General features: G+C 60.6%; 1 long non-coding RNA gene across 1 annotated transcript; it reads left to right on the forward strand.

Moving 5' to 3' along the window:
• The first annotated feature begins 23,819 nt into the window (after positions 1-23,819).
• LOC136305408 (uncharacterized) lies at positions 23,820-25,203 on the forward strand. Its single transcript, XR_010725321.1, has 2 exons — positions 23,820-23,888; positions 24,955-25,203. It is a non-coding gene; the product is annotated as an uncharacterized lncRNA (long non-coding RNA).
• Positions 25,204-25,747: the final 544 nt, after the last annotated feature.

Below are 25,747 nucleotides of genomic sequence, written 5' to 3' on the forward strand. Positions count from 1 at the left end.
TAGAGTGCCCTGCCTGTCCCCTAGGTGTCCCTGGGAGTGCCCTGGCTGTCACCTAGGTGTCCCTGGGGGTCCCTGGCTGTCCCCTAGTTGTCCCTGGGGGAGCCCTGGCTGTCCCAAGGGTGCCCTGCCTGTCCCCTAGGTGTCCCTGGGAGTGCCCTGGCTGTCCCCTAGGTGTCCCTGGGGGTGCCCTGGGTGTCCCTCTGGGTGCCCTGGCTGTCCCCTAGGTGTCCCTGGGGTCCCCTGGGTGTCCCCGGGGGTGCCCTGGCTGTTCCTGTGGTGCCCTGGCTGTCTTCTAGGTGTCCCTGGGGGGCCCTGGCTGTCCCCTAGGTGTCCCTGGGGTTCCCTGGCTGTCCCTGGGGTGCCCAGGCTTTCCTATAGGTGTCCCTGGGGGTGCCCTGGCTGTCCCCTAGGTGTCCCAGGGCTGCCCTGGCTGTCCCATAGGTGTCCCTGGGGGTGCTTTGGCTGTTCCTTAGGTGTCCCTGGGGGTGCCCTGAGTGTCCCTGTGGGTGCCCTGGCTGTCCCCTAGGTGTCCCTGGGGTTCCCTGGCTGTCCCTGGGGTGCCCTGGCTGTCCCATAGGTGTCCCTAGGGGTGCCTTGTCTGTCTCTGGGGGGGCCCTGGGTGTACCCTGGTGTCCCTGGGAGGGCCCTGGCTGTCCCCTAAGTGTCCCTGGGGGTGCTCTGGTGTCCCTGGGGATGCCCTGGCTGTCCCCTAGCTGTCCCTGGGGGTGCCCTGGGTGTCCCTGGGGTGCCCTGGCTGTCCCCTAGGTGTCCCTGGGGGTGCCCTGGCTGTCCCTGGTGTGCCCTAGCTGTCCCCTACGTGTCCCTGGGGGTGCCCTGGGTGTCCCTGAGGTGCTCTAGGGGTGCCCCGGCTGTCCCTGGGGGTGCCCAGGCTGTCCCCTAGGGGTCCCTGGGGGTACCCTGGCTGTCCCTGGGGTGCCCTGGCTGTCCCCTAGGTGTCCCTGGGGTGCCGTGGCTGTCCCCTTGGTGTCCCTGGGGGTGACCTGCCTGTCCCCTAGGTGTCCCTGGAGGTGCCCTGGCTGTCCCCTTGGTGTCCCTAGGGGTGCCCTGGCTGTCCCATAGGTGTCCCTGGAGGTGCCCTGGCTGTCCCCTAGGTGTCCCTGGGGGTGCCCTGGGTGTCCCTGGGGTGCCCTGGCTGTCCCCTAGGTGTCCCCGGGGATGCCCTGGCTATCCCTGGGGGGGCCCTGGCTGTCCCTGGGGTGCCCTAGCTGTCCCCTAGGTGTCCCTGGGGGTGCCCTGGCTGTCCCCTTGGTGTCCCTGGGGTACCCTGGCTGTCCCTTATATGTCCCTGGGCGTTCCCTGGATATCTGTGGGGTGCCGTGGCTGCCTCTGGGGTGCCCTTGATGTCCCCTAGGTGTTCCTGGGGTGCCCTGAGTGTCCCTGGGGTGCCCTGGCTGTCCCCTAGGTGTCCTTGGGGTGCCTTGCTGTCCCCAAGGCGTCCCTGGGGTGCCCTGGCTGTCCCCTAGGTGTCCCTGGGGGTGCCCTGGCTGTCCCTGGGGGTCCCTGGCTGTCCCATAGGTGTCCCTAGGGGTGCCTTGTCTGTCCCTGGGGGGGCCCTGGGTGTACCCTGGTGTCCCTGGGAGGGCCCTGGCTGTCCCCTAAGTGTCCCTGGGGGTGCTCTGGTGTCCCTGGGGATGCCCTGGCTGTCCCCTAGCTGTCCCCTAGGTGCCCTGGGTGTCCCTGGGGTGCCCTGGCTGTCCCCTAGGTGTCCCTGGGGGTGCCCTGGCTGTCCCTGGTGTGCCCTAGCTGTCCCCTACGTGTCCCTGGGGGTGCCCTGGGTGTCCCTGAGGTGCTCTAGGGGTGCCCCGGCTGTCCCTGGGCGTGCCCAGGCTGTCCCCTAGGGGTCCCTGGGATGCCGTGGCTGTCCCCTTGGTGTCCCTGGGGGTGACCTGCCTGTCCCCTAGGTGTCCCTGGAGGTGCCCTGGCTGTCCCCTTGGTGTCCCTGGGGGTGCCCTGGCTGTCCCATAGGTGTCCCTGGAGGTGCCCTGGCTGTCCCCTTGGTGTCCCTGGGGGTGCCCTGGGTGTCCCTGAGGTGCCCTGGCTGTCCCCTAGGTGTCCCCGGGGATGCCCTGGCTATCCCTGGGGGGGCCCTGGCTGTCCCTGGGGTGCCCTAGCTGTCCCCTAGGTGTCCCTGGGGGTGCCCTGGCTGTCCCCTTGGTGTCCCTGGGGTACCCTGGCTGTCCCTTATGTGTCCCTGGGCGTGCCCAGGGTGTCCCTGGGGTGCCTTGCTGTCCCCTAGGTGTCCCTGGGGGTGCCCTGCCTGTCCCCTAGGTGTCCCTGGGGGTGCCCTGCCTGTCCCCGAGGTGTCCCTGGGGGTGCCCTGGCTGTCCTTGGGGTGCTCTGGCTGTCCCCTAGGTGTCCCTGGAGTGCCCTGACTGTCCCCTAGGTGTCCCTCGGGGTTGCCTGGCTGTCCCCTAGTTGTCCCTGGGGGAGCCCTGGCTGTCCCAAGGGTGCCCTGCCTGTCCCCTAGGTGTCCCTGGGAGTGCCCTGGCTGTCCCCTAGGTGTCCCTGGGGGTGCCCTGGGTGTCCCTCTGGCTGCCCTGGCTGTCCCCTAGGTGTCCCTGGGGTGCCCTGGGTGTCCCCGGGGGTGCCCTGGCTGTTCCTGTGGTGCCCTGGCTGTCTTCTAGGTGTCCCTGGGGGGCCCTGGCTGTCCCCTAGGTGTCCCTGGGGTTCCCTGGCTGTCCCTGGGGTGCCCAGGCTTTCCTATAGGTGTCCCTGGGGGTGCCCTGGCTGTCCCCTAGGTGTCCCAGGGCTGCCCTGGCTGTCCCATAGGTGTCCCTGGGGGTGCCCTGGCTGTCCCTTAGGTGTCCCTGGGGGTTCCCTGGCTATCTGTGGGGTGCCGTGGCTGCCTCTGGGGTGCCCTTGATGTCCCCTAGGTGTCCCTGGGGTGCCCTGAGTGTCCCTGTGGGTGCCCTGGCTGTCCCCTAGGTGTCCCTGGGGGTGCCCTGGCTGTCCCCTAGGTGTCCCTGCCTCGCTCGTATCCTCGACTCCGCCTCCGGCGCCATGGTGACACCCCTCCCAGTCTGGACCGGTGTGGCCACACCCCCTCCCCTGGGGCCATTAGACCCATCCCAGTACAGACCAGTAAGGCACCGTGTGCCCACCATGGACCCCCACACGCCTGCCAGTTCGTCCCAGTCCACTCCCCGTCCATCCCAGTTCTCTCTGATCACCCTCCCAGTGCTCCCAGTCCATCCCAGTCCCGCAGGTGCTGGTGCTTGTGGCTTGATGAGCTGGTGCCTGTCCGCAACGTGGAGCGGATCAAATGAGGCCTCAGGGGGAGGGGGGGGCGGATTTTGGGGGGTCCTGGGGGTCCCGAGTTGTCCTGGAGGGGTTTGGGGGGTCTGCGGGGAGTCTCAAGGGGCTGCTGTGGGTGTTTTTCGGGGATCTTCGGGAGGTTTGGGCGGCCCATTTGAGGCATCAAAGGAACCTGAGGAGGGTTTTGCGGGCTCCTGGAGGTCGGGGGGGCCCTGGGGGTGGTTTGGGGGGCACTGGGGGGTTCCAGCCCGTGACCCCCCCCCGTTTTTGACCCCCCCGCCCCCCCGAGCTGTTTCGGTCTCATCGACGCCCTCCTGAAGCCCAAGGGGGGGTGGGCGCTGGGCCCCCCCCGCTGCCCCCTCCCCCTGCCACCCCCGCGACGCCCTGCAGGTGAGGGACCCCCAAAAACCCCTCCCCAGACCCCAAATTCACCCCTGGGACCCCAAAAAAACCCCCAAAACCTCTCCCCGGACCCCAAATTCACCCCTGAGGCCCCAAAAAACCCCCAAACCCCTCCCCATGAACCCCAGATCCACCCCTGGGACCCCCCAAAACCTCCCCAGGACCCCAGATCCACCCCGGGACCCCCAAATCCATCCCTTGGACCCCCAAAAACCCCCAAATCCATCCCTGGGACCCCCCAAAACCTCCCTTCAAACCCCAAATTCACCCCTCGGACCTCCAGAATCCTTCCACAGGACCCCTCAGGGGTCGTTCCCCACGAAAAAGTGCGGGAAACGTGAGGGGAGAAAAAGGGCGGGAAACGTGAGGGGAGAAAAAGGGCGGGATCAAGTGAAGGGGATCAATGGAATTTTGGGGGGGGTCAGCGACGCTGAGGAAGGATCAATGGAATATTGGGGGGGCATCAATGACATTGGGGGGGTCAGTGACACTCGGGTGGGGATCAATGATGCTGTGGGGGGGTCGATATCAGCTCGAGGGGCGGCCATGGGTTTTTGGGGGGCCGCAACGCAGGCATCCGTGCTGGGTTTGGAGCGGGGGGGCCCCTTCAACCTCTGGGGGGGCCCTGGCTGTCCCCTGGCTGTACCTGGGGGTGCCCTGCCTGTCCCCTAGGTGTCCCTGGGGATGCCCTGGAGTCCCTGGGGGTGCCCTGGCTGTCCCTGGGGGTCCCTGGCTGTCCCCTAGGTGTCCCTGGGGTGCCCTGGCTTTCCCTGGGGTGCCCTGGCTGTCCCGTAGGTGTCCTTGGGGTGCCTTGCTGTCCCCAAGGCGTCCCTGGGGTGCCCTGGCTGTCCCCTAGGTGTCCCTGGGGGTGCCCTGGCTGTCCCTGGGGGTCCCTGGCTGTCCCCTAGGTGTCCCTAGGGGTGCCTTGTCTGTCCCTGGGGGGGCCCTGGGTGTACCCTGGTGTCCCTGGGAGGGCCCTGGCTGTCCCCTAAGTGTCCCTGGGGGTGCTCTGGTGTCCCTGGGGATGCCCTGGCTGTCCCCTAGCTGTCCCTGGGGGTGCCCTGGGTGTCGCTTGGGTTCCCTGGCCGTCCCCTAGGTGTCCCTGGGGGTGCCCTGGCTGTCCCTGGTGTGCCCTGGCTGTCCCCTACGTGTCCCTGGGGGTGCCCTGGGTTTCCCGGGGTGCCCTGGCTGTCCCCTAGGTGTCCCTGGCGTGCCCTGGCTGTCCCTGGTGTGCCCTGGCTGTCTCCTACGTGTCCCTGGGGGTGCCCTGGGTGTCCCTGGGGTGCCCTAGGAGTGCCCCGGCTGTCCCTGGGGGTGCCCAGGCTGTCCCCTAGGTGTCCCTGGGGGTACCCTGGCTGTCCCCTATGTGTCCCTGGGGTGCCCTGGCTGTCCCTGGGGTGCTGTGGCTGTCCCCTAGGTGTCCCTGGGGGTGCCCCGGCTGTCCCTGGGGGTGCCCAGGCTGTCCCCTAGGTGTCCCTGGGGGTCCCTGGCTGTCCCCTAGGTGTCCCTGGGGTGCCCTGGCTTTCCCTGGGGTGCCCTGGCTGTCCCCTTGGTGTCCCTGGGGGTGCCCTGGCTGTCCTTGGGGTCCTCTGGCTGTCCCCTAGGTGTCCCTGGGGGTGCCCTGACATTCCCTGGGGTGCCCTGGCTGTGCCCTAGGTGTCCCTGGATGTGCCCTGGCTATCCCCTTGGTGTCCCTGGCGGTGCCCTGGCTTTCCCCTAGGTGTCCCTAGGGTGCCCAGGCTGTCCCCTATCTGTCCCTGGGAGTGCCCTGGGTGTCCCTGGGGTGCCCTGGCTGTCCCCTAGGTGTCCCTGGGGGTGCCCTGGCTGTCCCTGGTGTGCCCTGGCTGTCCCCTACGTGTCCCTGGGGGTACCCTGGGTGTCCCTGGGGTGCCCTAGGGGTGCCCCGGCTGTCCCTGGGGTTGCCCAGGTTGTCCCCTAGGTGTCCATGGGGGTACCCTGGCTGTCCCCTATGTGTCCCTGGGGGCGCCCTGGCTATCCCTGTGGTGCCCTGGCTGTCCCCTAGGTGTCCCTGGGGTGCCGTGGCAGCCCCCTTGGTGTCCCTGGGGGTGCCCTGGCTGTCCCTTGGGGCGCCGTGGGTGTCCCTGGGGGTGCCCTGGCTGTCCCTGGGGTGCCCTGGCTGTCCCCTAGGTGTCCCTTGGGGTGCCCTGGCTGTCCCCTAGGTATCCCTGGGGGTGCCCTTGCTGTCTCTGGAGTGCCCTGCCTGTCCCCTATGTGTCCCTGGATGTGCCCTGGCTATCACCTTGGTGTCCCTGGGGGTGCCCTGGCTTTCTCCTAGGTGTCCCTGGAGGTGCCCTGGCTGTCCCCTTGGTGTCCCTGGGGGGGCCCTGGCTGTCCCTGGGGTGCCCTAGCTGTCCCCTAGGTGTCCCTGGGGGTGCCCTGGCTGTCCCCTTGGTGTCCCTGGAGTACCCTGGCTGTCCCTTATGTGTCCCTGGGGGTGCCCAGGGTGTCCCTGGGGTGCCTTGCTGTCCCCTAGATGTCCCTGGGGGTGCCCTGCCTGTCCCCTAGGTGTCCCTGGGGGTGCCCTGCCTGTCCCCGAGGTGTCCCTGGGGGTGCCCTGGCTGACCCTAGGGTGCCCTGCCTGTCCCCTAGGTGTCCCTGGGAGTGCCCTGGCTGTCATCTAGGTGTCCCTGGGGGTCCCTGGCTGTCCCCTAGTGTTCCCTGGGGGAGCCCTGGCTGTCCCAAGGGTGCCCTGCCTGTCCCCTAGGTGTCCCTGGGAGTGCCCTGGCTGTCCCCTAGGTGTCCCTGGGGGTGCCCTGGGTGTCCCTCTGGGTGCCCTGGCTGTCCCCTAGGTGTCCCTGGGGTCCCCTGGGTGTCCCCGGGGGTGCCCTGGCTGTTCCTGTGGTGCCCTGGCTGTCTTCTAGGTGTCCCTGGGGGGCCCTGGTTGTCTCCTCGGTGTCCCTGGGGGTGCCCTGGGTGTCCCTGGGGGTGCCCTGGGTGTCCCTGGGGTGCCCTGGGGGTGCCCTGGCTGTCCCGTAGGTGTCCCAGGGCTGCCCTGGCTGTCCCATAGGTGTCCCTGGGGGTGCCCTGGCTGTTCCTTAGGTGTCCCTGGGGGTGCCCTGGCTGTCCCTTAGGTGTCCCTGGGGGTTCCCTGGCTATCTGTGGGGTGCCGTGGCTGCCTCTGGGGTGCCCTTGATGTCCCCTAGGTGTCCCTGGGGTGCCCTGAGTGTCCCTGTGGGTGCCCTGGCTGTCCCCTAGGTGTCCCTGGGGTGCCCTGGCTGTCCTTTAGGTGTCCCTGGGGGTGCCCTGGCTGTCCCCTAGGTGTCCCTGCCTCGCTCGTATCCTCGACTCCGCCTCCGGCGCCATGGTGACACCCCTCCCAGTCTGGACCAGTGTGGCCACACCCCCTCCCCTGGGGCCATTAGACCCATCCCAGTACAGACCAGTAAGGCACCGTGTGCCCACCATCGACCCCCACACGCCTGCCAGTTCGTCCCAGTCCACTCCCCGTCCATCCCAGTTCTCTCTGATCACCCTCCCAGTGCTCCCAGTCCATCCCAGTCCCGCAGGTGCTGGTGCTTGTGGCTTGATCAGCTGGTGCCTGTCCGCAACGTGGAGCGGGTCAAATGAGGCCTCAGGGGGAGGGGGGGGCGGATTTTGGGGGGTCCTGGGGGTCCCGAGTTGTCCTGGAGGGGTTTGGGGGGTCTGCGGGGAGTCTCAAGGGGCTGCTGTGGGTGTTTTTCGGGGATCTTCGGGAGGTTTGGGCGGCCCATGTGAGGCATCAAAGGAACCTGAGGAGGGTTTTGCGGGCTCCTGGAGGTCGGGGGGGCCCTGGGGGTGGTTTGGGGGGCACTGGGGGGTTCCAGCCCGTGACCCCCCCCCGTTTTTGACCCCCCCCGCCCCCCCGAGCTGTTTCGGTCTCATCGACGCCCTCCTGAAGCCCAAGGGGGGGTGGGCGCTGGGCCCCCCCCGCTGCCCCCTCCCCCTGCCACCCCCGCGACGCCCTGCAGGTGAGGGACCCCCAAAAACCCCTCCCCAGACCCCAAATTCACCCCTGGGACCCCAAAAAACCCCCAAAACCTCTCCCCGGACCCCAAATTCACCCCTGAGGCCCCAAAAAACCCCCAAACCCCTCCCCATGAACCCCAAATCCACCCCTGGGATCCCCCAAAACCTCCCCAGGACCCCAGATCCACCCTGGGACCCCCAAATCCATCCCTTGGACCCCCAAAAACCCCCAAATCCATCCCTGGGACCCCCCAAAACCTCCCTTCAAACCCCAAATTCACCCCTCGGACCTCCAGAATCCTTCCACAGGACCCCTCAGGGGTCGTTCCCCACGAAAAAGTGCGGGAAACGTGAGGGGAGAAAAAGGGCGGGAAACGTGAGGGGAGAAAAAGGGCGGGATCAAGTGGAGGGGATCAATGGAATTTTGGGGGGGGTCAGCGACGCTGAGGAAGGATCAATGGAATATTGGGGGGGCATCAATGACATTGGGGGGGTCAGTGACACTCGGGTGGGGATCAATGATGCTGTGGGGGGGTCGATATCAGCTCGAGGGGCGGCCATGGGTTTTTGGGGGGCCGCAACGCAGGCATCCGTGCTGGGTTTGGAGCGGGGGGGCCCCTTCAACCTCTGGGGGGGCCCTGGCTGTCCCCTGGCTGTACCTGGGGGTGCCCTGGCTGTCCCCTAGGTGTCCCTGGGGATGCCCTGGAGTCCCTGGGGGTGCCCTGGCTGTCCCTGGGGGTCCCTGGCTGTCCCCTAGGTGTCCCTGGGGTGCCCTGGCTTTCCCTGGGGTGCCCTGGCTGTCCCCTAGGTGTCCTTGGGGTGCCTTGCTGTCCCCAAGGCGTCCCTGGGGTGCCCTGGCTGTCCCCTAGGTGTCCCTGGGGGTGCTCTGGTGTCCCTGGGGATGCCCTGGCTGTCCCCTAGCTGTCCCTGGGGGTGCCCTGGGTGTCCCTGGGGCGCCCTGGCTGTCCCCTAGGTGTCCCTGGGGTGCCGTGGCTGTCCCCTTGGTGTCCCTGGGGGTGACCTCCCTGTCCCCTAGGTGTCCCTGGAGGTGCCCTGGCTGTCCCCTTGGTGTCCCTGGGGGTGCCCTGGCTGTCCCATAGGTGTCCCTGGAGGTGCCCTGGCTGTCCCCTAGGTGTCCCTGGGGGTGCCCTGGGTGTCCCTCTGGGTGCCCTGGCTGTCCCCTAGGTGTCCCTGGGGTCCCCTGGGTGTCCCCGGGGGTGCCCTGGCTGTTCCTGTGGTGCCCTGGCTGTCTTCTAGGTGTCCCTGGGGGGCCCTGGTTGTCTCCTCGGTGTCCCTGGGGGTGCCCTGGGTGTCCCTGGGGGTGCCCTGGGTGTCCCTGGGGTGCCCTGGGGGTACCCTGGCTGTCCCGTAGGTGTCCCAGGGCTGCCCTGGCTGTCCCATAGGTGTCCCTGGGGGTGCCCTGGCTGTTCCTTAGGTGTCCCTGGGGGTGCCCTGGCTGTCCCTTAGGTGTCCCTGGGGGTTCCCTGGCTATCTGTGGGGTGCCGTGGCTGCCTCTGGGGTGCCCTTGATGTCCCCTAGGTGTCCCTGGGGTGCCCTGAGTGTCCCTGTGGGTGCCCTGGCTGTCCCCTAGGTGTCCCTGGGGTGCCCTGGCTGTCCTTTAGGTGTCCCTGGGGGTGCCCTGGCTGTCCCCTAGGTGTCCCTGCCTCGCTCGTATCCTCGACTCCGCCTCCGGCGCCATGGTGACACCCCTCCCAGTCTGGACCAGTGTGGCCACACCCCCTCCCCTGGGGCCATTAGACCCATCCCAGTACAGACCAGTAAGGCACCGTGTGCCCACCATGGACCCCCACACGCCTGCCAGTTCGTCCCAGTCCACTCCCCGTCCATCCCAGTTCTCTCTGATCACCCTCCCAGTGCTCCCAGTCCATCCCAGTCCCGCAGGTGCTGGTGCTTGTGGCTTGATCAGCTGGTGCCTGTCCGCAACGTGGAGCGGGTCAAATGAGGCCTCAGGGGGAGGGGGGGGCGGATTTTGGGGGGTCCTGGGGGTCCCGAGTTGTCCTGGAGGGGTTTGGGGGGTCTGCGGGGAGTCTCAAGGGGCTGCTGTGGGTGTTTTTCGGGGATCTTCGGGAGGTTTGGGCGGCCCATTTGAGGCATCAAAGGAACCTGAGGAGGGTTTTGCGGGCTCCTGGAGGTCGGGGGGGCCCTGGGGGTGGTTTGGGGGGCACTGGGGGGTTCCAGCCCGTGACCCCCCCCCGTTTTTGACCCCCCCGCCCCCCCCGAGCTGTTTCGGTCTCATCGACGCCCTCCTGAAGCCCAAGGGGGGGTGGGCGCTGGGCCCCCCCCGCTGCCCCCTCCCCCTGCCACCCCCGCGACGCCCTGCAGGTGAGGGACCCCCAAAAACCCCTCCCCAGACCCCAAATTCACCCCTGGGACCCCAAAAAACCCCCAAAACCTCTCCCCGGACCCCAAATTCACCCCTGAGGCCCCAAAAAACCCCCAAACCCCTCCCCATGAACCCCAAATCCACCCCTGGGACCCCCCAAAACCTCCCCAGGACCCCAGATCCACCCCGGGACCCCCAAATCCATCCCTTGGACCCCCAAAAACCCCCAAATCCATCCCTGGGACCCCCCAAAACCTCCCTTCAAACCCCAAATTCACCCCTCGGACCTCCAGAATCCTTCCACAGGACCCCTCAGGGGTCGTTCCCCACGAAAAAGTGCGGGAAACGTGAGGGGAGAAAAAGGGCGGGAAACGTGAGGGGAGAAAAAGGGCGGGATCAAGTGGAGGGGATCAATGGAATTTTGGGGGGGGTCAGCGACGCTGAGGAAGGATCAATGGAATATTGGGGGGGCATCAATGACATTGGGGGGGTCAGTGACACTCGGGTGGGGATCAATGATGCTGTGGGGGGGTCGATATCAGCTCGAGGGGCGGCCATGGGTTTTTGGGGGGCCGCAACGCAGGCATCCGTGCTGGGTTTGGAGCGGGGGGGCCCCTTCAACCTCTGGGGGGGCCCTGGCTGTCCCCTGGCTGTACCTGGGGGTGCCCTGGCTGTCCCCTAGGTGTCCCTGGGGATGCCCTGGAGTCCCTGGGGGTGCCCTGGCTGTCCCTGGGGGTCCCTGGCTGTCCCCTAGGTGTCCCTGGGGTGCCCTGGCTTTCCCTGGGGTGCCCTGGCTGTCCCCTAGGTGTCCTTGGGGTGCCTTGCTGTCCCCAAGGCGTCCCTGGGGTGCCCTGGCTGTCCCCTAGGTGTCCCTGGGGGTGCCCTGGTTGTCCCTGGGGGTCCCTGGTTGTCCCATAGGTGTCCTGAGGGGTGCCTTGTCTGTCCCTGGGGGGGCCCTGGGTGTACCCTGGTGTCCCTGGGAGGGCCCTGGCTGTCCCCTAAGTGTCCCTGGGGGTGCTCTGGTGTCCCTGGGGATGCCCTGGCTGTCCCCTAGCTGTCCCTGGGGGTGCCCTGGGTGTCCCTGGGGTGCCCTGGCTGTCCCCTAGGTGTCCCTGGGGGTGCCCTGGCTGTCCCTGGTGTGCCCTAGCTGTCCCGTACGTGTCCCTGGGGGTGCCCTGGGTGTCCCTGAGGTGCTCTAGGGGTGCCCCGGCTGTCCCTGGGGGTGCCCAGGCTGTCCCCTAGGGGTCCCTGGGGGTACCCTGGCTGTCCCTGGGGTGCCCTGGCTGTCCCCTAGGTGTCCCTGGGGTGCCGTGGCTGTCCCCTTGGTGTCCCTGGGGGTGACCTCCCTGTCCCCTAGGTGTCCCTGGAGGTGCCCTGGCTGTCCCCTTGGTGTCCCTGGGGGTGCCCTGGCTGTCCCATAGGTGTCCCTGGATGTCCCCTGGCTATCCCCTTGGTGTCCCTGGGGGTGCCCTGGCTTTCCGCTAGGTGTCCCTAGGGTGCCCAGGCTGTCCCCTAGGTGTCCCTGGGGGTGCCCTGGCTGTCCCTGGTGTGCCCTAGCTGTCCCCTACGTGTCCCTGGGGGTGCCCTGGGTGTCCCTGAGGTGCTCTAGGGGTGCCCCGGCTGTCCCTGGGGGTGCCCAGGCTGTCCCCTAGGGGTCCCTGGGGGTACCCTGGCTGTCCCTGGGGTGCCCTGGCTGTCCCCTAGGTGTCCCTGGGGTGCCGTGGCTGTCCCCTTGGTGTCCCTGGGGGTGACCTGCCTGTCCCCTAGGTGTCCCTGGAGGTGCCCTGGCTGTCCCCTTGGTGTCCCTGGGGGTGCCCTGGCTGTCCCATAGGTGTCCCTGGATGTCCCCTGGCTATCCCCTTGGTGTCCCTGGGGGTGCCCTTGCTTTCCCCTAGGTGTCCCTAGGGTGCCCAGGCTGTCCCCTAGCTGTCCCTGGGGGTGCCCTGGGTGTACCTTGGGTGCCCTGGCCTTCCCCTAGGTGTCCCTGGGGGTGCCCTGGCTGTCCCTGGTGTGCCCTGGCTGTCCCCTACGTGTCCCTGGGGGTGCCCTGGGTTTCCCGGGGTGCCCTGGCTGTCCCCTAGGTGTCCCTGGGGTGCCCTGGCTGTCCCCTATGTGTCCCTGGATGTGCCCTGGCTATCCGCTTGGTGTCCCTGGGGGTGCCCTGGCTTTCCCCTAGGTGTCTCTAGGGTGCCCAGGCTGTCCCCTAGCTGTCCCTGGGGGTGCCCTGGGTGTCCCTGGGGTGCCCTGGCTGTCCCCTAGGTGTCCCTGGGGGTGCCCTGGCTGTCCCTGGTGTGCCCTGGCTGTCCCCTACGTGTCCCTGGGGGTGCCCTGGGTGTCCCTGGGGTGCCCTAGGGGTGCCCCGGCTGTCCCTGGGGGTGCCCAGGCTGTCCCCTAGGTGCCCCTGGGGGTACCCTGGCTGTCCCCTATGTGTCCCTGGGGTGCCCTGGCTGTCCCTGGGGTGCCCTGGCTGTCCCCTAGGTGTCCCTGGGGTGCCGTGGCTGTCCCCTAGGTGTCCCTGGGGGTACCCTGGCTGTCCCCTATGTGTCCCTGGGGTGCTCTGGCTGTCCCTGGGGTGCCCTGGCTGTCCCCTATGTGTCGCTGGTGGTGCGCTGGCTGTCCTCTAGGTGTCCCTGGAGGTGCCCTGGGTGTCCCCTTGGTGTCCCTGGGGGTGCCCTGGCATTCCCTGGGGTGCCCTGGCTGTCCCCTAGGTGTCCCTGGGGGTGCCCTGGCTGTCCCTGGGGTGCCCTGGCTGTCCCCTAGGTGTCCCTGGGGGTGCCCTGACATTCCCTGGGGTGCCCTGGCTGTGCCCTAGGTGTCCGTGGATGTGCCCTGGCTATCCCCTTGGTGTCCCTGGGGGTGCCCTGGCTTTCCCCTAGGTGTCCCTAGGGTGCCCAGGCTGTCCCCTAGCTGTCCCTGGGGGTGCCCTGGGCGTCCCTGGGGTGCCCTGGCTGTCCCCTAGGTGTCCCTGGGGGTGCCCTGGCTGTCCCCTAGGTGTCCCTGGGGGTGCCCTGGCTGTCCTTGGGGTGCTCTGGCTGTCCCCTTGGTGTCCCTGGGGGGTGCCATGGCTGTCCCCTAGCTGTCCCTGGGGGTGCCCTGGAGGTCCCCTAGGTGTCCCTGGGGGTGCCCTGGCTGTCCCCTAGGTGTCCCTGTCTCGCTCTTATCCTCGACTCCGCCTCCGGCGCCATGGTGACACCCCTCCCAGTCTGGACCAGTGTGGCCACACCCCCTCCCCTGGGGCCATTGGACCCATCCCAGTATAGACCAGTAAGGCACCGTGTGCCCACCATCGACCCCCACACGCCTGCCAGTTCATCCCAGTCCACTCCCCGTCCATCCCAGTTCTCTCTGATCACCCTCCCAGTGCTCCCAGTCCATCCCAGTCCCGCAGGTGCTGGTGCTTGTGGCTTGATCAGCTGGTGCCTGTCCGCAACGTGGAGCGGGTCAAACGAGGCCTCAGGGGGAGGGGGGGGGCGGATTTTGGGGGGTCCTGGGGGTCCCGAGTTGTCTTGGAGGGGTTTGGGGGGTTTTGGGGGGTCTGGGGGGAGTCCTGGGGGCTGCTTTGGGTGTTTTTGGGGAATCTTCGGGAGGTTTGGGCAGCCCATTTGAGGCATCAAAGGAACCTGAGGAGGGTTTTGCGGGCTCCTGGAGGTCGGGGGGGCCCTGGGGGTGGTTTGGGGGGCACTGGGGGGTTCCAGCCCGTGACCCTCCCCGTTTTTGACCCCCCCCCGAGCTGTTTCGGTCTCATCGACGCCCTCCTGAAGCCCAAGGGGGGGTGGGCGCTGGGCCCCCCCTGCTGCCCCCTCCCCTGCCACGACCGCGACGCCCTGCAGGTGAGGGACCCCCAAAAACCCCTCCCCAGACCCCAAATTCACCCCTGCGACCCCGAAAAACCCCCCAAACCTCTCCCCGGACCCCAAATTCACCCCTGAGGCCCCAAAAAACCCCCAAACCCCTCCCCATGAACCCCAAATCCACCCCTGGGACCCCCCAAAACCTCCCCAGGACCCCAGATCCACCCCGGGACCCCCAAATCCATCCCTTGGACCCCCAAAAACCCCCAAATCCATCCCTGGGACCCCCCAAAACCTCCCTCCAAACCCCAAATTCACCCCTCGGACCTCCAGAATCCTTCCACAGGACCCCTCAGGGGTCGTTCCCCACGAAAAAGTGCGGGAAACGTGAGGGGAGAAAAAGGGCGGGAAACGTGAGGGGAGAAAAAGGGCGGGATCAAGTGGGGAGATCAGTGGAATATTGGGGGGGGTCAGTGACGCTGAGGGAAGATCAATGGAATATTGGGGGGGCATCAATGACATTGGGGGGGTCAGTGACACTCGGGTGGGGATCAATGATGCTGTGGGGGGGTCGATATCAGAGGTTATCAGAGGAAATCGCCGCCGCCGTCCTCCCGTGCCCAGAGCCCCGGCAGGACCCCAGCGCAGCTCCGGCTGCAGGCGGAGCAGGAGCGGCTCCTGCCGCCCGCAGCGATCCCGGTCCCGATCCCGACCGCAACGCCAGCTTGGGCCTCAGGCCCCGAGACCCACAACCCGCCCGCCGGGGGGGGCCGCACCTCTCGGGAGCCGCAGCCGACACTGACAGGACCCGAACCAGAACGCCCGCTCCCATTCCCGGCCCCGCCTGGCTCCGCGCAGGGCCGCGAGCAACCTCGGCTCGGCTCGGCTCGGCTCGGCTCAGCTGCGAGGGGCGGGGCGGGGTCGCGGGCGATGGTCCCGCCCCCAAGCCGGGGCGTGCTCGGGGCGGAGCCGGGGCGGGCTCGGGGCGGAGCCGGGGCGGGCTCGGGGCGGATCCGGGGCGGATCCGGGGCGGATCCGGGGCGGGCTCGGGGCGGAGCCGAGGCGGGCTCGGGGCGGAGCCGGGGCGGGCTCTGGGCGGAGCCGGGGCGGGCTCGGGGCGGAGCCGAGGCGGGCTCGGGGTGGGCTCGGGGTGGAGCAGGGGCGGAGCCGGGGCGGGCTCGGGGCGGGGCCGGGGCGGAGCCGGGGCTCTGTGAGGCGGGGCCCGGAGGCAGCCGGGGCCGGGCAGTACCGGGGGCGCGGCTTCAGGGGCGCGGGGCGGGTCCCAAGTGCACGGCGCCGGGACCCCACCGGGGCGTTCCTCACCGAGCCCATAGAGCAGCAGCTACTTCCGCCACCCTTTTGAATCCCCGCGATTGGCGGGCTCGCTGAGGCATCGGCAGTGCTGATTGGACAGCGGGCCCCGGGAACCGCCCCCGCCCCCCGGCCCGCGCTGAGGGCCCGGGGCCTCCGCCCTCAGACCGGCTCCGGCTCCAACCCGGCCCGGGCTCTGCTCCCTTCCCCCCGGCCCGCCCTGAGGGCCCGGGGGCTCTGCGCCGAGACCGGCCTTGCCCCTCCCCGCCTCGCCCTGTAGTAGATTTCTGTTTGGTTTGTGGGAAGAAACAGGTGTGAGAAGTGAGATTTGTGCTGGAGAGGTGCTGCTGGGAAGAAAGGATGGAGTAAATCTGCTCCAAGGATGTGCGATGAAGAATTCAGGGTCAGAGGTGGGCAGTATTTATAAACTGTCTCCATATTTCCCTGTATCTCTGGGTGTTTGGATTGAGCCTGGGATTGTCAGCTATGTTATAAACAAGCCAACCCGGCTACTGAACTCCCAATGAACGTTTGGAAACCCTTGCACAGAAAGACAAGGTAGTAATGATTCCAAAGGAGAAAATGTAAATGAAGGGTAACGATTGCTGGGAAATTTCCTTAGGAATTGTGAACCTCACACAAACGGAATTTAGGAGGTGGAATCCCAGTTTCAGCCTTGGGCACGTGCAGGAGAAAAGGGATCCTTATTCACAGCAAGGAAAGCCCGGTGCCCCAGCGTGTCAGTGCACACAGTGCAATGTCCAGGAAATGAGCGGCAGGGACTGGCAGCAGCTGCAGGTGAGAGCTGTCACAGGCTGATTGAGGGGACAGAGCAGCCCCAGGTGAGAGCTGTCACACTGATGAGGGGACAGAGCAGCCCCAGGTGAGAGCTGTCACACTGATGAGGGGACAGGTGGAAGCTGTAAAGGATAACGAGGGGGCGGGTCCTGCCAGCACTGCTTTAAGAGGGGAGCCCGAGCTCAGTTTGGCATGGAGCTGCGGGAGGAGAGGGGTTTATGCTGGGCTCCCAGGTGAGGCTCATGGAAGGATGGTGAGTTCATCTCACAGGGGCTGGGGGAGGCCTTGGGCGTGGAACATTACTTCAGGAGGTGCTGAGGGACAAACCTTTGTGCCGAGCAGCAGCAGCACAAAAGGTTGAAATAAGTTTTGGTTTGGCATGTAGTGATGGGATTGGCGTCTATGGTGTGCTAGTGTTATCTAAAGGTTTAAACTTTAATGTTTATTTTTAAAGCTTTAAGTTAATGAATTAATATAGGTTGCAAGACATGGGCTTTTTCCTTTTTATTTGGCTAGCGGGAGGTCTTTAACTTTGGGGGCGCTCTGGGTATATGTTCTGGAGTATTATTGAGGGGATTGGACGTGGGGTTGTTTTTATTATATTCAGTAGTTTGACTGGGGGTGATAAGAGTTGGCTTTTTTTGCTGGAATTTTTTTGGGGTTGTCTGTTTGAAAATTTATGTATTTATGCAGTTAAGTGTAGTGGTGTTTCCGGTGTAACTCTTCAGCTTATGTTATTGTTTGTGTGTTTGAGGTGGTCCACTTGTCTTACGCCCTGACCGATTGGCCAACAGATCTGCTGAGATCATACATCGATGTTTGTTTTATTTCTTGTAGCCGAATAAGAGACAGCAGCCCGGTGACAGCAGGAAATTCCCAGAGGGCGAGGCGGCCTTCTGTGGCACCCGACATGGATTCTCATCCCCAGACGTCCAAGAGATAAGTGGAGGGTTCAGAGCCACAGAGGGGATGAAAGTGGAGTGCTGGGTCAGGACTTGTCAGGAGGGGTTTTTGAGTCAGGTTTGGAGATAGGGATGTCCAAGATGTGCCAATTGAGAGTACAGGTGTACCAGCCCGACCCAAACCCGAAGGAGTAGCCCTAAAGACATGCCCGTTTCCCTGAGTGCGGGTACAGGCAGGAGCCCTTATGCAGGACAATGCCAGAAGGCCTGGCTGCGAGGTGTAGGGCTCTAAAGAAGTTGGGTTTAGAAGGGGGGAGGTGTAGCCACACACACAGAGGCTGAGGTAAAGGACTCAAGGACTAGAGGACACACGGTGAAAACCAGGGGAACAGGCTAGGATACAAGTCAGAGTACAGGTGTAGCGGCCCTCACAGCACTGCTACCAGCACACTTCCCCTGAGAGCAGGTGCAGGCAGCAGCCCTAGTGCAGGAACACACCAGAAGCTCTGACCTGTGCAGACACTGTCAGGCTAGGGCCAGGCAGGAAGCGATAGTGGGGAGCAGGATCCAGCAGGGCTGGGGATAACGGGGGTTTCCCGCCCCACCCACCCTGGGATTCCCTGTCTCTCCGCAGCCGGTGGAAGTGCTCCTGATTTCCCTCTCGAGGCGGCGGTTGGTAAGGCTTCGTGCCTTTTGCCACCGCAAAGAGTTCGGCTCTGTCAGCCTCTGCCCTGTCTCAGGGCCACGTTTCTTAGGGTAGGCAGGGAACAACTGTGGATGTACCTGTCCTGCGTGCGGGACAGCTCTTGGGACCCTAACGGTGCAGAGCGTCCCCGGCTGCAAGGTCTAGGGCTCTGAAGAAGCAGGGTTCAGAAGGGGGGAGGTTACAGTGATGCACACAGAGGCTGAGGTAAAGGACTGAAGGACTAGAGAACACACAGTGAAAATCAGGGGTACAGCCTAGGATACAAGTCAGAGTACAGGCATCCCGGCCCTCACAGCGCTGCTGCCAACACTGTTTCCCTGAGAGCAGGTGCAGGCAGCAATCCTAATGGCAAGGCAATGCCAGAAGTCCTGAGGGGTGCAGGCAGTAACCCTAAGCTAGGGCCAGGCAGGAAGTGACAGTGGTGGGGCCGAGTCCACAGGGTTGAGGTTCACCGGGGATGTCCACCCTGCGTTCCTGTCCTGCTCTAACCGGGGATGCTCACAGCCCTAATGGAGGCCACGGTGGGTGGGCTCAGTGCCAGTAATGCCTCTAAGGCTTTGGCGCTGCGAGCGTCAGCCTCCGAGCTCAGCTGAAGCACACACGGGGCCCGAGGACCCGGTCCTGCTTAAGAGACGGTGAGTAGCAGAGCTGCTGGTTTTTGGCTGATGTGCAGCTAAGATTATGCTTTGATGTTTGGTTTTCTTTATTGTAGCTGACTAGGAGACAGCAGGCAAGTGACAGGAGGAATTTCCCAGAGGCATAGGCGGCCTTCTTTGGGACCCAGCGTGGATTCACCTCCCCAGACATCTGAGAGATAAGTGGAGGGCTCGGAACTAGGGAGAGGATGAAAGCGGGGTGCCAGGGCAGGGGTCAGCGGGAGGGATTTTTTGAGTCGGGTTTGGAGATGGGGATGTCCCAGATGTGACCCCTTAGGCTACAATAAGGGAAAGTCTCCTTCTGGATCACAGTGCTGAGGTGTGCAGGGCAGAGCAGTCCCAGGGTGTGTTGTGTCTGTTGTGCACTTTGTGTCTTTTGGGTGTCTTGTCTTTTCCTTTAGTCTTTTCAGGCGCCTGTCAAAACCTCTGGCATCAGTCTTAGCATTTCTGATCTCTGTGCTCCTCAGCCAGGTGCCTTTGTCTCAGCTGCTCGGACACTCATCAGAATCCATCTCTCTTCACAAGCATCCAGTCCGATGCCTTTTCAGGTCTTGTTCTGAGCTGTACTGACAGCCGTGCACCGCCCTGATCCATTCCGGCGGGTTAGGTCTTGTGAGAATGCAAAGACAGGTCGAGGATTCTGACCGTAGGGTTCTCGGGCATCCATCTCTGCATTTCTTGGGATAAGTCATCCCGATGGCATCTTGTTCCTGCAGGGTTCTCTGAGCCTGGCCAGCTCACCTTCCTTCTCACCTCGGTCATCTCATTCCGAGTTCTCTGGACCCTCAGGGTCATTCTTCTTGCCCAGAGTTTTCTGTCCCTGTTGCGTCCCCTCGTTTGTCCTGTGCTGTGTCACGGGTGTTGGTGTGTGTTTGGCCGGGAGCTGCTCTGCCTTGATGCTCAGTCTGGGTGTAGGGGTAATAGGATAATAGTGCTGGGGGCTTGAAATTTGTGATGTGGGGTGTAGTTAGACTGTAGAGGGTATTCCTAGATTGCCACAAGATGTGTGGAGCTGTCAAGGTATCCTGCAGCACTCTGACTTTTGTCCGAACTTTCTTTCAGATGCAGAGGGATGAAATCTGTGGCAGAGCCCCCCAGTCTGGGTGAGGGGCTCCCCTGAGAAGGTCAGTCACTGTTTTGATTTGCAGGGGAGGTGTAAATGATGGCTGTGTTACATCTCTGTTCTTTGTCTTTATTTTTAGGTGGTAAAGCCGGATCTCAGCAGTCAAGCTGACGTGGGCGAGGTGAGCAGTGATGGGTGGACAGAAGCAGTTGCTATTGTTCAAGCCTCACTCGCTGGTGCAACTCTAAGCCTCCGTTATTGTGTGTTTTAGGGAGTCCACTCGCAGGAGGCCGAGCTCCCCTCTCACCAACGGGACGACAGACCCGGGTCACCTCACCCGTGAGCCCTCCGGGAGCATTCCAGGAGTCTGTGATGGAGCCTTGATCTTCTCCTTGTGAAGGCCCCATCCAGGTAGTCTTGGATAACGGGCGAGGAGTTGAGGTGAGTCAGGGAGGAGAAGGAGGGATGGTCCCCTCAAGTTCCAGCGCTGCCACGTCACATTGTCTGCTCTTTACCCAGGCAGACCCTGCGACGCCGGCGTTGGCCTCTGAGCGCAGCTGAAGCACGGGGCCGAGGACACGGGCAAGCTTAGGAGACAGTGAGTAGCAGAATTGTCGGGTTTTGGGTGATGGGCTGCCAAGATTATGCTTTGATGTTTGGTTTTCTTTATTGTAGCTGTGTAGGAGACAACAGCCCAGCAACAGCAGGAATTTCCCTGAGGGAGAGGCGGCCTTCTTTGCCACCCAGCGTGGATTCACCTCCCTAGACGTCCGAGAGATAAGTGGAGGGCTCGGAGCCAGGGAGGGCTTGAAAGCGGGGTGTGGGATCAGGGGCCACCGGGAGGGATTTTTTGAGTCATTTTTGGTGACAGGGATGTCCAAGAAGTGACCGCTTAGGCTACAGAAAGTCTCATTCTGGATCAGAGTGCCGAGGTGTGCCGGGCAGAGCAGTCCTGGTGTGTGTTGTGTCACTTGTCTGTTGTGCACTCTGTCTGTTTGGTGTCTTGTCTTTTCCTTTTGTCCTTTCAGGGGCCTATCAAAACCCCTGGCATCAGTCTTAGCATTTCTGATCTCTGTGCTCCTCAGCCAGGTGCCTTTGTCTCAGCTGCTCGGACACTCATCAGAATCCATCTCTCTTCACAAGCATCCAGTCCGATGCCTTTTCAGGTCTTGTTCTGAGCTGTACTGACAGCCGTGCACCGCCCTGATCCATTCCGGCGGGTTAGGTCTTGTGAGAATGCAAAGGCAGGTAGAGGATTCTGACCGTAGGATTCTCGGGCATCCATCTCTGCATTTCTTGGGATAAGTCATCCCGATGGCATCTTGTTCCTGCAGGGTTCTCTGAGCCTGGCCAGCTCACCTTCAGTCTCACCTCGGTCATCTCATTCCGAGTTCTCTGGACCCTCAGGGTCATTCTTCTTGCCCAGAGTTTTCTGTCCCTGTTGTGTCCCCTCGTTTGTCCTGTGCTGTGTCACGGGTGTTGGTGTGTGTTTGGCCGGGAGCTGCTCTGCCTTGATGCTCAGTCTGGGTGTGGGGGTAATAGGATAATAGTGCTGGGGGCTTGAAATTTGTGATGTGGAGTGTAGCAGGGCTGTCGAGGGTATTCCTAGATTTCCACAAGATATGTGGAGCTGTCAAGGTATCCTGCCGCACTCTGACTGTTGTTCTGACTTTCTTTCAGATGCAGGTGGATGAAATCTGTGGCAGAGCCCCCCATCCTGGGTGAGGGGGCTCCCCTGAGAAGGTCGGTCACTGTTTTGATTTGCAGGGGAGGTGTAAATGGTGGCCGTGTTACAGCTCTGTTCTTTGTCTTTATTTTTAGACCAGACCCTGCGACGCCGGCGTTGGCCTCTGAGCGCAGCTGAAGCACAGGGCCGAGGACACAGGCAAGCTTAGGAGACTGTGAGTAGCAGAATTGCTGGTTTCTGGCTGATGTGCTGCTAAGAGCACAGGGTCACGTTTAGTTCTCTTTATTGTAGCTGACGAGGAGACACCAGCCTGGTCACAGCAGGAATTTCCCCGAGGGAGAGGCAGCCTTCTTTGGGACCCGGCGTGGATGCACCTCCCCAGACATCTGAGAGATAAGTGGAGAGCTCAGAGCCGTAGAGGGCATGAAAGAAGAGTGTGGGGTCACTAGCAAGGTTTTTTGAGTCAGGTTTGAAGACAGGGATGTCTAAGCTGTGACCCCTTAGGTTTCATCCAGGGAGAGTCTCATTCTGGATCACAGTGCCGAGGTGTGCAGGGCAGAGCAGTCCTGGTGTGTGTTGTGTCTGTTGTGCACTCTGTGTCTTGGGTGTCTTGTGTGTGCTGTCTTTTCCCTTAGCCCTTCAGGGGCCTGTCAAAACCCCTGGCATCAGTCTTAGCATTTCTGATCTCTGTGCTCCTCAGCCAGGTGCCTTTGTCTCAGCTGCTCGGACACTCATCAGAATCCATCTCTCTTCACAAGCATCCAGTCCGATGCCTTTTCAGGTCTTGTTCTGAGCTGTATTGACAGCCGTGCACCGTCCTGATCCATTCCGGCGGGTTAGGTCTTGTGAGAATGCAAAGACAGGTCGAGGATTCTGACCGTAGGATTCTCGGGCATCCATCTCTGCATTTCTTGGGATAAGTCATCCCGATGGCATCTTGTTCCTGCAGGGTTCTCTGAGCCTGGCCAGCTCACCTTCCATCTTACCTCGGTCATCTCATTCCGAGTTCTCTGGACCCTCAGGGTCATTCTTCTTGCCAGAGTTTTCTGTCCCTGTTGCGTCCCCTCGTTTGTCCTGTGCTGTGTCACGGGTGTTGGTGTGTGTTTGGCCGGGAGCTGCTCTGCCTTGATGCTCAGTCTGGGTGTAGGGGTAATAGGATAATAGTGCTGGGGGCTTGAAATTTGTGATGTGGGGTGTAGTTAGACTGTAGAGGGTATTCCTAGATTGCCACAAGATGTCTGGAGCTGTCAAGGTATCCTGCAGCACTCTGACTTTTGTCCCAACTTTCTTTCAGATGCAGAGAGATGAAATCCGTGGCAGAGCCCCCCATCCTGGGTGAGGGGCTCCCCTGAGAAGATCGATCGCTATTCAAGGTGAGAGTCACATATTTCACATTTTTTGGCACTCCAGTGCAGGCCACCTGCGTTTACAGCTTCAAACAGGTGAGTCCCTTGGTAACCCCTGGGCAGCAGCTGGAGCCTGCTCCGGGCTGGGCTGCGGGAGCAAACACTTGTGGCTGACACAGCTCCACACTGGGGGTACTTGGGAAAACACCTGCCTTGTCCTGGATTGGTTTTTTTTTTGAGCTTTTGACAAGGTTTTAGTCATCACCTTGGTAAAAATAAATGGTAAGGACTGAAAACATGAGAGGCTGGCAGGTTATATGCACGAAAGACAACTTTGTTTTTCTTAAATATTTGTGCAACCTATATCTTAATTTTGAGACTCTTTTTTGGTCAACTTTATTGTAAAACCCCCTTATTTTCAAGTTAGCTGCTTCAATAATGAATTTGTTTTACAAATACCCGCTAATGTCCGAAGGTTAAAGCACTAACACCAACATCCCACCTCTTTTATTTTTGCAGCAAAATTTTATCTTTACTAAACTTGAAACTTGATGTTTTTGCAGGTAGTAAGTTAAAGAAGGTGTTTATCTGCCCATCACTGATAGTCAGGGTCATGAAGAAATTGCTCTAGTGTTCTAAAATAAATGCAGATTTTTAGGCCTCTCCCATTCTCTCTGACTAGCAGCATGTGAATTGATTTTTGATCTCCTTTCTGTTGGTGTCTGTGGGTTTTAAGCTGCATGGAGAAGGTGTCTGTGGACATGGCACCCAGGGAATGGTGCTGGGAAGGGCAGGATGGAAAGGAGCTGCTCAGGAATCCAGAGCAGCAGTGGAGTGGGAGCTGGTGCTGCTGCCTCAGTCACACCCTCCTGGACAGTCTGTGCAGTGATAATATTCCTACTTTCCCTCCTGAACCTGGGGTTGGAGGAGAACATGAGTCTTGGCATTGTTGGAAAGGGGAACTCCAGGGAAAAACTGCTGTTTGTGTCCTCAGAGAGCAGTGGGAAGAGCCTGGGAGAAATCCTGGCTGGCTGAGGGATCCTTGTGTCCCCTCAGGAATAAATCCCTGCGTCTCCTCAGACCTGCTGGTTTGCAGTAGAGTTTGGGCACCTTTCGCTGCAGCTGTGGTTCTTAATAACTGGAAGTCCATGGATTGCTGGGCGATTCCCATAAGTTCTCCTATTTTGTAGGAGCTGCACGGTGAGGTCAGCATTCTGATGGAGGCCCTGGCACAGCTGCCAAGGGCAAGGAACGTGGAGCATCCCGGGGCTTCTCCCACCCGAGTTTCTCCCGGAGCGTGCTGCGTGTCGTGCCGGATGTTTAACCCGGGTTTGGGGTGTTCTCCTGCAGTCCCAGCTCTGACTGCTGCCCCCGAGCCCCGGCCTTGCTCTGTCCCAGCACTGAACCTGGCAGGTGGGTGTGCTTTTCCAGCCCTTTAATCCCACGGGCAATCCCAGATTCCCGGAGCTCCCCGAGGCACAGCCTGGCCTCCCTCCCTGGGAGCTGCATTTCAGTCTGCCTGGACCAAGGCCATCCTGTTTGAGACTTTATTCCTGTTGCTTTTCCTCTTCCAGGTTGTGGGCAAAAAGGAGAGAGCCAGTAGGAAGTGAAGCCACTGGAAGGCCTTATCCCAGTCCAAGGTTGGATAGGAGTAACTGGACCTGTTGAATTCCCACTTCCCTTTAAATTAGAGCAGAGGAAGCAGATTTTAAATCATCATTCCATGAACTTTCACCAACTTCATGACTCTTGCAAAAGTTTTCAATGTTAGAAATTCCTGAGCTTGTTTTCCAGGCAGGCTTGGATTTGGATGTTATTCCTTCCTTTTATTTGAAGGAATAACTCTGATTTTCTCTCTGATTTTAGTAAGGGAATATTTATTTATTCCAATTTTCCATCCTAATTGGAATTTTTGCACCTTGTAGAGCACATTTCCAAGGAAATTTACCCAATTAATGTTGGTAAATCAGGAATTGTCCAGCACCATCTCCACAAAATTCTGTGAATTCCCAAGAAAACGTTGAAGTATTTATTTGCCATGATTCATCTCTTTGTAAAGTTCAATTTACTGCATTTTTAATTACATAAATGCCATTAAAACCTGAATCCAGGCCTAGCTGCTGTTCCTTGGACACAGGGGGCTGGTTCTTTCCTACCTTGGCACATTTGGGTGTTTGTCCAAAATGAGCTTCCCACTAAAATAGAATTTGTTTCCAAGCAAAAGTGGGAATTGTCTAGAAAACCTTCTGTTCTGGGGGGCACTGGGTTTGTTTCCCTTATTGCTGCATAATTGAGGAAAGCCATGGTGCTTTTTTAGGCAGTGGCAGGAGGTGAAAGCTGCATTTATTTAATTTTGTATTTTATTTCTTGTTATTTTTGTATTTTTATGCTCTTTTGTTGTGGTTTCTCATGTTGCGTTTTGTGGTTTTTCAAAGACTTTTTCTTCCGTTTTTTAATTTTTATATTTTTTTCTTTAGCTATTTATTTACTTGTTAAAACTACTTTTAGTTTTTTATTTTAATTTTTTGTTTAAATTTTTTTTCCACTTTTTTGTTACTTTGAAATTTTTTTTCTTTTGGTATTTTAATTTTATTTATTATTTTCTATAGTTTTGGTTTATTTTTTCATGTTTTCTTTGTTCCTTTTTTTTTTCCCCATACTCTTTCTTCCCCCGGGCGCCTGGGGGTTTGGCTGTTGGCAAGAAAGATGAGAAATGACCTCCGTGCCCGCTGGACGTCGGGATGTCATAGAGAGCGCAGTTGGCAAAAGCTCTGTATTTTCTGCTCAATAAAAATCCTGAAGGGAGAAAGCTGTGACCACCGTGGTGCCGTTTTTTCCTTCCCAGCCCCGACCAGGTCTCCTCCTACCCGTGCACAGTGTTACCAGCAGCAGCCTGCTGTCCAGGCTGTCGAGGCGCATTTCAGAGGGGGCAATAAAAACAAAGTAGACGTTTTATTTTGAACTCTCCGACCCTGCTTGTTTATTAGCAAAGAACTCCAAAACAAAGCGAACAAAAAAAGAAAACCCACAAACTAAACTCCCCCGCAACCCACCAAAAAAAAACCATAGAGAAAGAGAAAACATGCCCATATTATTTGAATAAAGATTAAAACTTTACCCCTTAGAAAACCAGGCTCATTTAATTCAAATTAATTGTGTTTCTGATGTGTTAGGTTAATGAATTCATCTAGTGTAAAATATCGTTTAAAATATAAACAAACGAATTAAAAAATAATGAAAAAGAAAAATAACAAAAAGTATAGGATATGAAAAATAATATAAATAATAAATACACAATATATTATTACATACTACACCTTTTATAAATATATATAATATACATAATATAAACATCTATAATGTACATAATCATGATATTTAAATGAAATGTATTATTATTTATAACATTACATAATAAATAATAAATTATTTTATATATAACTTTCTATACTTAATATATATAATAAATATAATAGTATAATAAACATAATACATGATG

This window comes from Chamaea fasciata, unplaced genomic scaffold (genome assembly GCF_029207755.1).
Source record: "Chamaea fasciata isolate MVZ Bird 193981 ecotype frontalis unplaced genomic scaffold, bChaFas1.0.hap1 SCAF_398, whole genome shotgun sequence".
NCBI lineage: Eukaryota > Metazoa > Chordata > Aves > Passeriformes > Sylviidae > Chamaea > Chamaea fasciata.